This window comes from Triturus cristatus, chromosome 7, assembly GCF_964204655.1.
Source record: "Triturus cristatus chromosome 7, aTriCri1.1, whole genome shotgun sequence".
Taxonomy (NCBI): domain Eukaryota; kingdom Metazoa; phylum Chordata; class Amphibia; order Caudata; family Salamandridae; genus Triturus; species Triturus cristatus.
Window position 1 is genome coordinate 421,283,066 of NC_140590.1, and position 15,093 is coordinate 421,298,158.

At 45.5% G+C, this 15,093-nt stretch overlaps 1 long non-coding RNA gene across 1 annotated transcript in view; it reads left to right on the forward strand.

The window, feature by feature from the left end:
- The first annotated feature begins 8,350 nt into the window (after positions 1–8,350).
- The window catches only part of LOC146809850 (uncharacterized), a 102,221-nt gene continuing 95,478 nt past the window's right edge, over positions 8,351–15,093 (forward strand). The window contains exon 1 of the long non-coding RNA XR_014966493.1: positions 8,351–8,652. This is a non-coding gene — a long non-coding RNA (uncharacterized LOC146809850). The remainder of the gene's footprint in view (positions 8,653–15,093) is intronic.

Here is a 15,093-nt window from a genome sequence, read left to right on the forward strand (position 1 = left end):
CTCCTTGGACAAGGTTGCTCTATGTGAAACTGCCAAAATTAAAATGTGAATTCTACCTGTCACAGATGCTCTTATCTCATCCTACAAGAACTAAGGACAAAGCATTGAGCATTTGATTTCAGAGAGAGATATCCATAAAGGGCCCGATGTACGACCGTTTACTGCAGTCGTAACAGGAGATCGGCCCGTTTACGACAGCAAAAAAGGGTCCTGGCATGTGGCATGTACAAACGCTATTTTGCGAGTCACTGACTTGCAAAATAGCGTTTGCGACTCTCACTATTAGGAAGGGGTGTCCCTTCCTAATAGTGAGTCTCAGTGCAATCTACTATTGTTTTGCGGGCACAAAACACTTGCAGTTTACCACCTACTTCAAGTACATGGTAAACCACTCGGAAACAGGAGGGGGTCCACAGGATACCCCTTCCCCTTTGTGGGTGTGATGCAGCGCGGAAACCTGGGTAACGGGAATTAAGACAAAACCCCGTACCTAATATTTCCCCCTTCATCACAGACCAAATATCACATTAACACATTCACTCGTACAATCATTGGTGGGGCCCATAACACCAACATTCACACTTCGCTTCTCACTGGCCTGTACTTACGGGAGGAATAACTGTTTCCAAGCGCTGATATGAAAGGAATACCTTATAACCTATAGAGAGAAACTTATTTACACTTCTATACACTAATACCTTTATTACTGCACATCATAAATCTAAACATTAAGATACTCCTCCCACGTGATCGACGGATCAAATTAGTTGAATTGAGTTTAGTGATTTAGTCCAGCTAAAGCTTACTCAGAAATCCTGATCTACTTCCTTTCAATAAACGACCAAACACATTTACTTGTTAATCAATATTTTGGTTTATCTAAATAATGCAAGAATTTTAGTTCCATCTAGTAAATGTATTAATCATTACGCAAATCACAAAACACCATATTTGCCTATTCTGGCTATCGGTCGTCCTCAAAGTCATCAAATTTAGTCGTCAGCACGCTACAGTCCCAAAGATCAGGTCAAGGACCAGAGACGTGAAAGCATCAATTAATGCCCATAATTTTCAGGAAGTCCGTAATTCATCAAGAAATTGGGCAGCGATTCAGTCTGTCAAAGATTCAGGAATGCAGCAGTCTTGTCGCGTCACCGTCGTCTCCGTTAGCATGGAAATATGCCATTCAGCAGCAGAACTATTCCCTCTCTATTCCCTCTCTACTCTACCGTCTTTTATAATAAAAGTAATGACAAAATGTAACATTTGCTTAATTTGGGCTCTTTCGATTGGTTGGTTGAGATCGTCCGTTTCGGTTTCACACAGTCCATGATGTCATATTGTCAGGCATGATCCATCCGGTTCCTTGTATAAGTCCTTTGTTTGAACATTTGGCAAGCGTCCCATCGTGACCTTGCTTGGGTACACCGAGCCTGGGGTCATCACGAGGCTACTGGTACGGGTGTTTGGTGCAAGCACACTTGGTCTGCAAACTCGTGGAATGGTGGCCATCGCTTCGAGTGGGTCAGTCGGCCATCTTGTTTTTAGGCCCAAAGGATAACTTAAGCGAAACAAACACAAAAAGTAATTAAAACATGGAAATTACGAATAAAATGTTAAACCCTCACTAATTCCCCTATGTGCTCATAATTATCTAGCATATGGCGACATTTAAAGCGTTCATATTCACCCAGTGATGTCATCTGGTGCAACTTACGATAACGTCACAAAAGCAAGATATATCATGCGATATTCTATTTTCTAATATTAGTATGCGTACATAGGTTAATTATAAATTATTTAAGCCATGCAAAATGCAAATCCCATGTATGTTTTCATACATTAGTAATGTTGGTTAAATTTCACACAAACACATTAATATTATTATAATTAATAGATTATTCTAATTAGTATAAACATGCAGACTGGGGGGATATACAAAGTTTTGTACTACCCGCTCCATCAGGTGCTGACTAACATATTTTTTTAAAAGCAGGCAGTGGTCCCAGGGACCACTGCCTGCCCTTAAAACATTAATCTGAAAAGCTACATTTTTCTATCATAAATGCACTCCATTTTCCTTTAAGGAAAATGGGCTTCATTTATTTAAAAAAATGCTTTATTTAAAAAGCAGTCACAGACATGGTGGTCTGCTGACCCCAGCAGGCCACCATCCCTGGGAGTGCTTGCCATTCCCAATGGGGTCGCAAATCGGGCTTTCCTCATGAATATTGATGAGGCATGCAATTTGCGACCCCATTGGGACTCGGAAACAGTGTCTGAGACACTGTTGTACATTCACTTTTGCAATTCGCAAATTGTGAGTCGCAATTTGACGCAATTTGCAACTCGCAAAACTGAATGGTCGTACATCTGTCCCCTAGTGACAAAATTGCACAGAGTGAAACTAGAAAATCTGGAATGAATCTCGGCTTCCCTGCTTGACCAAATTGTGTGATCCTCAGCAAATTTTATTTTACCGAGCCACCTTTTTGTTCATTATCATACATCAAGACACCTTCGAAAACAAGAGTTCAGGGTGTGTGCTGTGCAAAAACCTGTGCAAAAACCTGTCTTTTTTTCTATTTTAGTAGACTATACATTTGTTTCCTGCATAAAAGCATCTAGCCCACATATAGGATGTACATGGCATCTGGCTTGCTTCTTAGCTCACTTATATCGTTATCTCAGTTCATGTTAAAAACTCTCACTTCTTATAAATACTTTTCAGTGCTGTGATATAACCTGAAATGCTAAGGAGAAACGTTTCTGTCTTATAGAATTTCACTTTATTTTTTTTTTAAACACTTTATCATACTCTAACATCTACTTTGTGTCATGGTTTGCATGCGAAATACTTTTAAGGCTTGCATCAGCTCTCCCTGTTTAGTACTCTACTTTGCCAATAAAATTCTGAACAGTCGAACAGCTTTTTAGAGGAGCCATGCTACCTCATAGAAACTACTAGTATGGTGTGGTAGCCCCTATTACAGAATTCACACAGAAAAAAATGGTAATAAACCCACTGCCATCCTCCTCAAGATCTCATGCAGTGGGACAGTAAACACCTCTCAACTATTGAGACAGCAATTAAACATTCGTAGGGCTGCTTTTAGTTCACAGATCATCCCTGCTCCTTATCTCTTAGAGACTATAGTCTAATAGAGTTGTGCTGCTCTTCCTAACGCTTCTTACACCGGAGCCTGAGGAGGCAGCAAACTTCCTTCAGGCTGCTCAATCCCTCGTTTCACAAGTGCAGCTTAATAGGGCAGTAGTCGCCCATTCAGGTGCTGTTAATACCTCCCACAGTGCACCTTTATGGGCATTAAGCATACACTGAGCTGTCCTGTTCGCCTCAAATCTCTGTCCTAAACTCCCAGCTTGGCTCTGCTCTCGAGGGTCTCACTCTGGTGATTGTCGCAGCCCAGGTAGGTGCAGCCTGATTACTATGATGACGTGGGCACGTTATAGGGAGATCATGAAATAAGGCACTATACTCTTGTTCACTGGTCTGAGCCGGAAGGTCACGAGCGACCTTGGCCCCTTTATTTATGCTCTCTGGCCACGCCAGGCCAGAGATTGATACATTGTGTGTGGGTCCTTCCGGGCCCGGGATATACTGAAATAAACTAGTCTGCTACATCCCATCCCAAATCAGGTCTTTTTCCCCTTAGTGTTAGAACCACGTCACCATGCAAACTCAGCCAGCTTGTGGTTCGTCGAGGGTTTGGCCTGAGGTTATACTTATAACAATGGTGGTTATTGCTCAACCCTCTGGTGGAGCTGGCTGTCTCTTCCTCACTGATCATCACTTGAGGGTTGCACTCCACCACAGTGGCAGATGGAACTTGACCTCGAGGAGAGTCATAGGTGAGGTCGGGTTCTGTGTATCCAAATGTAGTGTCAGGGCCTGATAACTGCTCGGGACCCTGCTGTTCGACACTTGGCCCGGGTACTTTCTTAAACCATGAGATGTTTCTGGTTATCACTTCTCCATTCCGCTCAACAGTTACGGCTGTCCCTTGGACTGCTCGCACAGTCCATAGCCCTACCTCATATGGGGTGCGGAACTTTCCTCCACTCCTACGATTCCGTATTAGGACCGTGCATCCTGGCATCAATGCTCGGGCTTTTGCCCGCCTTCGGTAACTTGGTTTGTCATTGTTCGTTGTTCTCCGAGCTTGGGTGTTTGTGGGGTTGTATGGCTCAGGCTTCCAGTTATCAGCTATCATGCCAGCATCAGCTATCATGCCAGCATCAGCGACCATGGAGACCTCTGTGTTGTGCAGTGAGGTGTACTGCGGTATTCCCGTAGAAACTTCTGCAGCTCAACTTTGGGGTCAGTGTGCTCAGCTACTGCTATGCATAGAATCTTATTGATGGTCCGCATAAAACGCTCAACTTCTCCATTGGCTTGTGGCCACTGCGGTGTGATGCGGTGATGTCTTAACCCCAACCGGGAGAGAAATTCTTTGAATTAATTGCCTTGAAATGGAGGTCCGTTGTCGGTCTTGATCACATGCGGTAGACCAAATAATGCACAGATTTTTCTCAATACTGCTTCCAGATGGTTGAATGTTGTGGATGGCATGAATTCAACACATGGATATTTCGTGTAGCTGTTGACTAGCACTGCTGTGACCCTCCCGTCAAGGAAACTCCCGAAGTTAAGGCTCAACCATGAGCAGGGTGCTAGGGCAGGATCCTCGGTTATCACGGGAGCTGGTGCTTCTGCGCTTCCCGTGAGTTGGCATGCTCTGCAGTTCCTGACTATATTATCTACGGCTTCCTCGAGTCCCGGGAACCACAGCTTCTCTCTCATCCGGGATTTCCTTCTTCCTGTACCCTGATGACCTTCATGCCCTAGTATAGTTGTGCGTTCTTGTAAGCCTTGAGGGATAATGATGCGCGATCCCCGCAGCAAGATGCTGCATTCAGCAATGCTGAACTCATCCCGGATTCTCCATATCTTCCCCAGTCGGAACCTGTCTGTTTCGTTCCAGCCTTGGACGTCTTGGAGGAAACCATTCCAAGATCCTTTCTGTATTGCGTCCATCACCCTTTTAATGACCATGTCTGACTCCATGTGGGACTTGATTTCATCCCTTGAGATTGCTTGTGGGCATGACCATTGGGAGATCATGTTGACAAACTCCTCTGTTTTAGGCTCCTGATCAGAATCCGCCTCTGCTGGCTGTGCTGGATGAAGCGACAAGAAGTCAGACGGATTCTTGGCTCCGGGTCGGTATACCAGTTCCAATTGATAGTGTTGGAGTTGTATCTCCCAATGCTCGATTTTGGGTGAGGGATGAAGCACTTTCCCTTTGAGAGCGGGAGTAGTGGTTGATGGTCCGTCACTACTCTAAACGGATGGCCGCTGACATACAAGTGAAAATGGTTGCAAGCCCACTTTATGGCAAGCGCTTCCCGTTCTATCTGGGAGCAACGAGCCTTGGTCACTGTTAGTGCTTTGCTAGCAAATGCCAATGGCGCCCAGGTCCCTGGTTCCATCTCTTGAGTTAACACAGCTCCTAGCCCCACTGGGCTAGCATCCACTATCAATTCCATCGGCTGAGTTGTGTCAAAATACGCCATGGTCGTGCTGGCTAGCAGTGCCAACTTTACTTTCTGGAATGCCTCCTCTTCCACTCGAGCCCATCGCCAAGCAGGGTCTTCTTTTGTCAAGATACGTAGTGGTTCTGCAATCGTGGCAAGGTTCGGGATGAACCTCCCGCAGTATGTCGCCATCTCCATTAAGCTTCTGACTTCTGAGGCCGTGGTGGGTGCTGGGGCGAGCTAAATCGCCTGCTATTTCTTGGGGTCCGCCTTCACTCTATCTTGACTGAAGACGTAACCAAAGAATTCAATAGACCTTTTGAAAAATTGGCATTTCTCTTTGTGGAGGGTCACTCCATGCTCCGCTAGACGTTTCAAGGTTGCTCTGAGCCGACGATGGTGATCCTCAAGGGTTGCTGAGTGAATTAAAATGTCATCACTGACATTGATGACGCCTTGCAATCCCGACAGGACTTCCTTCACTGTGTTTTGGAATATCTCAGCTGCTGAGGATATCCCGAAGTTTAGTCTTTTATACCTCCGTAGGCCCAGGTGTGTTGAAAACATAGTTATGTACCTGCTTTCTTTGTCTAATTTCAGCTGGTGATACCCAGTGTTTCAGTCCAGCTTGTAAAACCACTGTGACCCGTTAAGGTCTGCTAGTATATCATCGACCGTCAGCGTCAGATGCCTCTCTCTTTTAATCGCTTGATTGGGCATCCTCATATCAATGCATATTCTGATCTTCCCAGGTTGTCTGGGCTTCTCGGCGATAACCATGGGGGACACCCACGGGGTCGGACCTGTCACCTTTTCTATGACACTTTGCTGCTTGAGCTTCATCAGTTCCTGTTCTACCAATGGCCTCAGATGGAAAGGTATCCTACGATGTCGTAGAGCGACAGGTTTCACCGCCGTGTCAATATGTAACTTTATGGGTGGTCTTTTTATGTTCCTTAGCCCTTCGAATAGCTGTGGGAATAACTCCAGGATATCTTCGGTTTGAAGGGTTTTTACTGCGTTGGTGAATTTAACTAGACATAGGTCTTCAGCAGTATGACCCCCCCAAGCAGTATGTCCGCTACCCAGTCAACTATATGGAATGTTGTGGTGACTTCCTGGTCGTCTGCTTGGACTGGTACGGACATCTTGCTTCTCATGGGAAGTGGGGTCTGGCTTCTGTATGTGAGAATCTTCACCTTGGATGGCCTTAGTGCCGGCTTTGGTTTCAACGTTTGATAATGTTGGTATCCCATAACATTCACAGATGCTCCCGTATCAATAAGGGCTGTGACAGGTGTCCCGGCTATCTTAATGGCACATGTTGGTTGCGGGCGACGTCTTTGCTTAAGGTCATTCACGAATGACACGAAGTGGCATTCTTCCTTGCCCTCTGATGATGAGTCTTCCAGGTAGTGTCGACGGTGTGTTGCTAGAATTGTTGTTTTTGAGTTTGCGGGTTCATCCAGTGACAGTTGCTTCACTTTTCTGTATGGTGGTTTACGTCCTGAGGTCCCTCTGTGCCTAGCGCCTCCTCGGCACACACTCGTGAAGTGGTTGGGAATGCCGCATTTCGTGCATGTTTTTCCTCTTGCCGGGCAATTGTCTTGTGGGTGTTCTTCCTTCCCACAATATCCGCATTGTGGTTGTTGCGAATTCCTGTTGGGCCACCTCCCTCGTCCTCCGCGAGTTGTCGCACGAACAGCATCCACTCGCTCAGTCTTGATGGTCACTGCTTGTTCAGTTGTTGAGTTGAGGGCGGCTTCCATCGCAGATGCCCGGACATCTGAAAGCTCGTGTGATCGAGCTAGGATGAGTATATCTTCAAGAGATATGCGAGGTTGTCGAAGGATGAGAGTCCGCAAAGTTTTATTCAGGCATCCTTGGATGAGTTGCGCTCTCACTTCTTTCACCTGGTCATCCTCAGTGCACGTGCTGGCTAGCTCCCGGAGGCGAGTGTGAAATGTGTCCATTGGCTCTCCCTCTCTCTGCCGAGCTTGTCGTAGTTTAAAACGCTCGTAATCTGGGTTGAGCTGGGGTCAAAATGAGCATTCAATGCCCTGACCGCTGCGTCGTAATCCGTCTGTGGCCTTGTATTCGGTAGATGTGCAAACAGCTTATATATCTTGTCTCCCGCAAAATGCAACAGGAGTGACCTCTTTACTGCCCCATCGGTTTCTCTGGTGGCTATAAAGTAGTTGTTGAGGCGGCCTATCCACACCTTCCATCTGGGTGACGCCGTTGTGGGGTCAATTAATTCACTGAATGGAGGAAGTGCACTGACTTGTGAATGCAAATGAGTTGGTGGTGCTACAGGGGCAACAGGCTGTTGAGGTGGCACTGCCGCTGCTTGGTCAACCATGGCTGGTGCTTATTCTGCTTTCGTTTCTGTTACCCCTAGTTTTTCTCTTTGTGTGGTTGCAGTACAGTTCTGGAGGTTACTGCTATTATCTGGTGCTACTTTTAGCCTTATTGGGGTTTATTGCTGATGCTCAACTGGCTTGGAGTGTGTTAGTCACTGATTTGCTGCCATTTGCTGCACTGCATGCCCTTGCTCTTATGTTGGATTTATCTGTTGCTGGCTGTTCAGCCTTCTGCCACTTGCATTGCTTAATGCTTGATGATTTTGTAGTGCCTGATCATACCCACAGCGCTAGCGATGCACTCATGCCTTTCCATTGTGCCTTCTCTCATACAGCGCTAGCAGTGCGCTCGTGTTTGTCCCTTTTATTTACTTTTCCCTTCGCCGGGTCTGCAGGGGTTAATGCACATGCGAGCACCATCCTCGATGCAAAGTGTTTGACTGGCCGTGTCCGTGAGCAGCGAGCGTGTCTTCTCCCTCCACAAACGGGCGCTGGGTCTCTGCTTGCGCTTTGATGGTAGCGCTGTTAGCAACGCCGGTGACCTAGTTACCTCTGCGCTCCTCGGCACTTGCAGCAGCAGGGCTTCTTCCTGGGATAGCTGGCGCGTCTCCTCTTCGGGCCGCAGAGTGCTCAAACTCCGTCAGCAGGGCGATTTCACCACTTGTGGATTTCAGAGTCGCGGGGGTCGTGGGCATGACGTGATCCCACCCTCGTCGCCAGTGTCGCGGCCCAGGTAGGTGCAGCCTGATTACTATGATGACGTGGGCACTTTATAGGGAGATCATGAAATAAGGCACTATACTCTTGTTCACTGGTCTGAGCCAGAAGGTCGCGAGCGACCCCGGCCCCTTTATTTATGCTCTCTGGCCACGCCTGGCCAGAGAGTGATACATTGTGTGTGGGTCCTTCCGGGCCCAGGATATACTGAAATAAACCAGACCACTACAGTGATGAGGGAGTGCAGGCTCCTGCTGTATTCCCCCAGGCAGTTCGAATTTCCCCAGCCTTGCACCACCAGGGAGCTGCATACAGACACTTGTTAAAATATGGACAGCCTGGAACTCCTACCCGCACCTCCCATGGAGCTTGTAATGTCATTGCTGCTTCTCTCTCCATGAAGGAGTCTCAGAGGCTGTGCCTTCATATTTGTGTTCCAAATTTATCTCACACATACAAATAAACACTCATACACACATGCACATACACACACACACTGGCACATGCTGGCAAACAACAAAAACATGCTCTCACTCATACAAATGACACAAGGTGGAGACACACCGGGGTTAATCTTCAACACGCACTTCTCGATTCACCAAACTTCCAGTTTCAACAAACAAGGCTGCCCTCTTGTCTTTGTTGTGGCTTCTGATGGGGCATTAGGGCACATGACTGACAGGCCCAAATCACCATTATCTGACATGCGGCACTGCCATGTCAGATATGTATTGTGTCTGTGTAAGGACGGTCTGTTCCGGTCCACGTATGTCACATGCCCAATACAGCCCGGGGAGCCCTCTGCAGACAAATGATTGGCGAGATTGCGTGTTTTCATGAAAAAGCTGTAATATGGTAGCAATGAGATGCAGAGCGGGTAGTGATGGTTACGGGGGTTCACAGCCCTTGTGCTCCCCAAAAAAAGGAGCCACCACTGAATATGTGATATTAATATAGCTTAGAACTTTGGTTGTAAACTATATATTTTGCGTAATTGTATGAAGCCCAGAGCGAACCCACCAAGATAGCAGAGAGATTAACATTAGAGGATGAAATCTTTTTGATTACAGAGATCGGGGGCTATATTGTTCACGCCTTAACCCTGTTTGTCCCACAGTGCAGCGTTCACTAGGTGTGCCGGGTGCCAAGAGGGACAGTGCACTGTAGTGCCAGGGGCATAGCTTCCGGGGTGGTGTTACACCCCCCAATAAATACATTCTGTAGCAAATAGTTGGCTACACGTGCTTTAAATCGAGTATGGTGGCATGGTGTGTGTCAGATTTCACTTGAGATTTTTACATACACATACAGACAGAAACACACAAACACACAGACACACTTCTCAAAGTTCAAAAGGTCTTAAAAATGGTTATTTCACAAAACCATAAGGGCCTGATTTAGATTTCGGGGACGGGTTACTCCATCACAATGGTGACAGATAACTGTGTTCACCAAAATATAAATCCATTGGATATTATGGGATTTATATTTCGGCAGATGGGCTATCCGTCACCGATGTAACAAGTAATGTTCTCTGCTGAGATCAAAATCAGGCCTTAAGTTATAAATAACCCTCCAGTCCACCCTCCTCTCCCCTCTAATGCTCCTTAAGGCCTGGTCCTGCACTGATTCCTATATAAAGTATTTTAACCAGTGTGATTGTTGGGTAAGCTGAAACTCATCCCACCACCCAATCTTACATACCAAGCTACGCCCCTGCATATGGCATATGGTGATCTGCTCCCTGGGCAACCGCAAACTCACACCTGCCCTGGAGACAACACATTCAGTCAAGGTGGGCCTGCTGCTTGAAGCTGCTAGGCTGCTTTTCACAATGTTGGTGACACTTGAAAGGTTGGTGACTGCACTCAACTGGAGGGGGATGTCTGGGGACTTCCATTGGTTCTTCTTTTCCCCTTACAGGAGTAACCCTCAAGGGACATACTCACTGTGCACAACCTCTGTGTGGTGCTCATTTAGCACACCTGTCTTTGCCTTCTTAGCATGGAGCCACGCCCCCATGCTAGGAAGGGAACACAGCCTTGGCTCTGTGTTTTGGATGAGGCTGCCCAAACTGTTAAGGCCCCTTCTAAATACCAAAGTGCCCCAGGGGTGCAGGAAGCGGGCGCACAGGTCCCGGGCAAGTTTATGTAATAAGGCAGCTGATGTGCAGTATGTGGCATGGAAAAAAACAGCAATATGAAGGTATAAAAAAATAATTTAACAGTCATCTTCAGGCATTGTGTCAGTTTTTATTAGGCATCCATCACATGACATTCTGCCTTACGTTTGATCACAAGTGCAGATGATGTTGGAGAATTGGAATCCGGCACGCCTTCTCCGTCCAAGATCAGGACTCCTTGGTCAGGTCTAGCCCTGGTGTTCAACGTCTTACACCCAGCCAGGGCACGGACAGGCCGCGATATGGACACTCCGGGGCCGGAACGGACGTCACGTGGCGATTTACACGATGATGCGCTCACAGCCCGCAGCCCTCACACTCCGCCATGAGCGCGACCCAGCTCAGCCCACAGCAGCTCTATCACACCAGGTACAGCCTCCGGGCAGGACTCGATCCACTCCTCAGATGATGGGAGATCATTTAAGTGCTATTTACAGCAGCCACACTCCCGTTTACAGGCAGATTATAGACGGATGGTGGAGCCCTCTAAGAGAGCGGCCATTTCGCAGCTCGGCTAGACCACACCCTCATATTCAGAAGGTTAGTTACATATCTGGGACAGCAATGCCTAATGGCAGAAGAGGGCCCAGAGGACTAAGCAGCATTAGGGGTACTGTGTAAGTATGAACATGGGACAACGAACTGGAATAGAGAAAGGGAGGAAGGGAACAAATAAAGGGGGAGTGCAGAGTGACAGATGGAACCCCTGCAAAACATGTTGACTCCCAACAGTCACTGCAACAGTACTGGACTGGACTGGTTAGGTATAATTTTTATAACATGGCCTAAAAACGGTGAATTAAACAACCTCACATGAAGTGGGAATCAATTAGATTTGTGGTAATATTAATCCTTCGCAATAATTTAAATATGACTGAGGTAATGCTAAGCACCAAATCGACTTGTTACACAGAAGAAAATCCCATTTACCTCTTTATTTACAAAAATCCAGTGCATAATACGTATCATCTCAATTTCATTTCATTGCACAAGACACACATGTTCATATAAAGAATGCCAAGTTCTAAAACCTGAAACTCTAAAGTATTAATACCTGCACAATCGTTTTCCTATCTTTCTTAACTTCAGAAAGGGAAGGAACAGTCAAAATCTATTCACAGGCACATTTGAGGCATCTTTGTCAACATTCCTTAGGGGGTTAATATGGCAGTAGGATTGTTGCACTGTTTGGAATAAAGCGATACCAAAGGGGATGATGGACGGAGCGTTTCAGCAAATCAAACACTCACCCGAAACCGGTCCTAGGATGCTTGTTTCCAGTCCATGGAGGACCTGGCTTGGCAGTTCGGGCTGGACTGTTCACATGAGGCACAGGGTCAAGACTGATTTGCATATGGCTGGGTCCAAACTGGAATGGCATGGTGAGCAAAAAAACGATGGATTTAGGCCCAGATCTCTGTACTGGGGTGAATGCATGACATTGTTCTGCATTCTGTCCATCAACTGTTGTGTTTGCACTGTTTGGAATACACAAATGATTGGTGCATTCGGGTTATCATGAGTGTGCTTAAATTGTCATTGTTATTAATTAAGATTGCTACAGTATTAGTGCATTCACCATATTGAAATGGCCAAGTTAAATTAATGTATGTTCTGATGAAGAAGTCTCTTTATGAGAAGTACTGAAACGTTGACCAATATCCCTTAGCACTTGACTTTCCAGAAAATGAAGCAGTACAGAGTCAATTGTTGAGTCTTTTGCTGAATGTGGTACTTGGTATCCAATTTGAGAGTCTGCAGCACAGATGTCCCAGGGCAACAGAGGTAAAGTACCCTGATGTATAGGGATGGGGCTTAGTAATTTCCGATTTCCCTGAAATTATCTTAACCAGAACGTCTTCATTTACTTTCCTTTTGGTGTTTAGTGAAGTGCTGGAAGGTGTATATTGTAAACGCCAGAAGCAGTGCTTTGAGTACATTATAGAGGTACACACGCTTTTACTAAGCACATTGATAAATGATGTATGATAAATGATGAATATTTAAAGAGTGGGTATCATCTGTACTTAAGATAAATTTCATATTTGTGTGTGCATGCTGTGACTTATCTGTGTTTGAGTACACACCAATGACTGTATTTATTTATTTATAAGGTACATATGAGACATTATCCTGCCCATGTACGTCACATAACAATTGACACAGATGCTGTGCGTAAGCAACATCATATGCATCTTCTACTGTGAAGAATACTGTTTCAGTGTGCATTCATGATACATTTATTTTTTATTTTGGCTCCCTTCTGTAGCTCATCATTGTTGGTATTTCCCTGATAACCAATCTTATGACCTCAATGGAGAAACTATGATCTCTGTGCCATTTGAGATGGGTCAATAGAATTTGTAGTAAACCCACAAGTTGGGTGCAACATAATTAGTATTCGGAAGGTTAATTATTATTTCATTGCAGATACACAGGTGATATTCCATTGATGCTTTTGTCAGGGGCGGCTCCTCCACTACGGCGGAGGAGCGTGGCCCCGCTGCTTTCTCGCAGTGCGAGAAAGCCCAAACATAAAATGGTAATAACTTTTGGCTATTATCATTTTATGTTTCATTCCGCATTGCGGGGGTGCGGGTGGGTGGAGCTGCCCGGAAGGGCAGTAGTGATTTGCCCACTCCTCAGTACACATGACTGGTTTGGTCAGCCCTCTTGGGCCACCCAAACCACACATGCAGTCTATGCACTTCTCCATGCAGGCTGCATTGCAGCCAAGATGGAGAACATGCAATCACCTACAACCCCTGGCTGGGTGGCATCCCAACCAATCACAACGCACCACTGAAGCTTTGCGGTTGGCTGAGGGGAGGTAGGCTGCCTGCTCACTGGTCCTGCCGGAGGCAATAAAGCAGGAGCAAACCGAGCAGTGAAGACGCAGGACTGGGGAAAGGTACATTTTATTTTATTTTATTATTGAAAATCTTGGGGATATTCATCACATGGTGACAAAATTATTAGCAACACAACAAACATAATTCTTTTGGAACAGCTGAGCTCACTAAGCCTACATAGCGGCAACTGCCAAAAGGAAATATATACAACATTTTAGCTTTCATCAAAAAAAATCAGAGAAATTCACTGAGAACACCAAAGGTTAAAGCAACCTTACAGTTAGACCTTGTAAAACAAAACAAATCAATGCGATTCACCAGTTACAGTTTACTGAGCTAACTATAACGTTCACCCACAGCATGTACTGCTATGACCTCACATATTAATCATTTATGAAACATTGATGAGATCTCAAATGACCTAATGGATGACATCATACAATCATTGTGCCGATGTATCAAAAGGTGTGTGACCGCTAAGTAATTTAACACTGTAAAGGTATGGCCACACTTCTATTCACCTCTATGGGATTACCTCTTAAAGACTTCACATGCCATATAATATTAAGACAATAGTTTGGCAGGTATACATTTCTTACTGTAATTACACTTTCCTTCGGGACTTATGGACAGTGCTACATAGTTTAGTAAACTAGACTACACACATAGGCATAATTGCATGCACCATTACAGCCATAGTTACAACACCCCTACATTCTACCTTATTTGATAATCTGTAATACAATATTCAGGAAAGTTCTGGAAATAAACATTCATACTTTATAAGCATCCTTGCTACATAGAATGTGTCTATAGCAGCGTATTGCAACTATTTAATATAGGCATGTGCCTTCATATCCATTGGTGCTTTATCAATTGTATAAAAAGGTTTGGCCTTTCTCACAAATCTTTGAAACAGGCTTTGGCTCTAAGACTCAATAGATGTGTAGTACATGTGCTGGGTTTTTCTCCTCGTTGTGCATTCTCTGGGCTTGGTCAAAGGAGAAAGGTTTGTTCCTCCTGGTGGTTTGAGAAGGAAATTGTTGGCTCTAGCCCACGAGGGCCATTTGGGCCAAACTCTCACACAACGTCGGTTGAGAGATAACTTCTGGTGGCCGGGTATGGATGCTCAGGTGGTGGACTGGGTGGTGAATTGTCCTACTTGTAAGGAGGGCGAAAAGAGACTTAAGGTTGGTCCCAGCAACTCTCAAACTCACATACAAAACCCTGGTTCACCGTGGCACAGTATTTGTTTTGACTTTATTGGTCCAATGGGTGAACTTCATGAGAAGGACAGGTATGCCATTGTTGTTGTTGATGTGTATTCAAAGTGGTTGGTGGTGGAGTTCACCAACAACATTACGACTGAAAGTACGATTGAGTTTTTGGGTGTTTTGTTTAGAGATGAGGGTCTTCCGTCTGT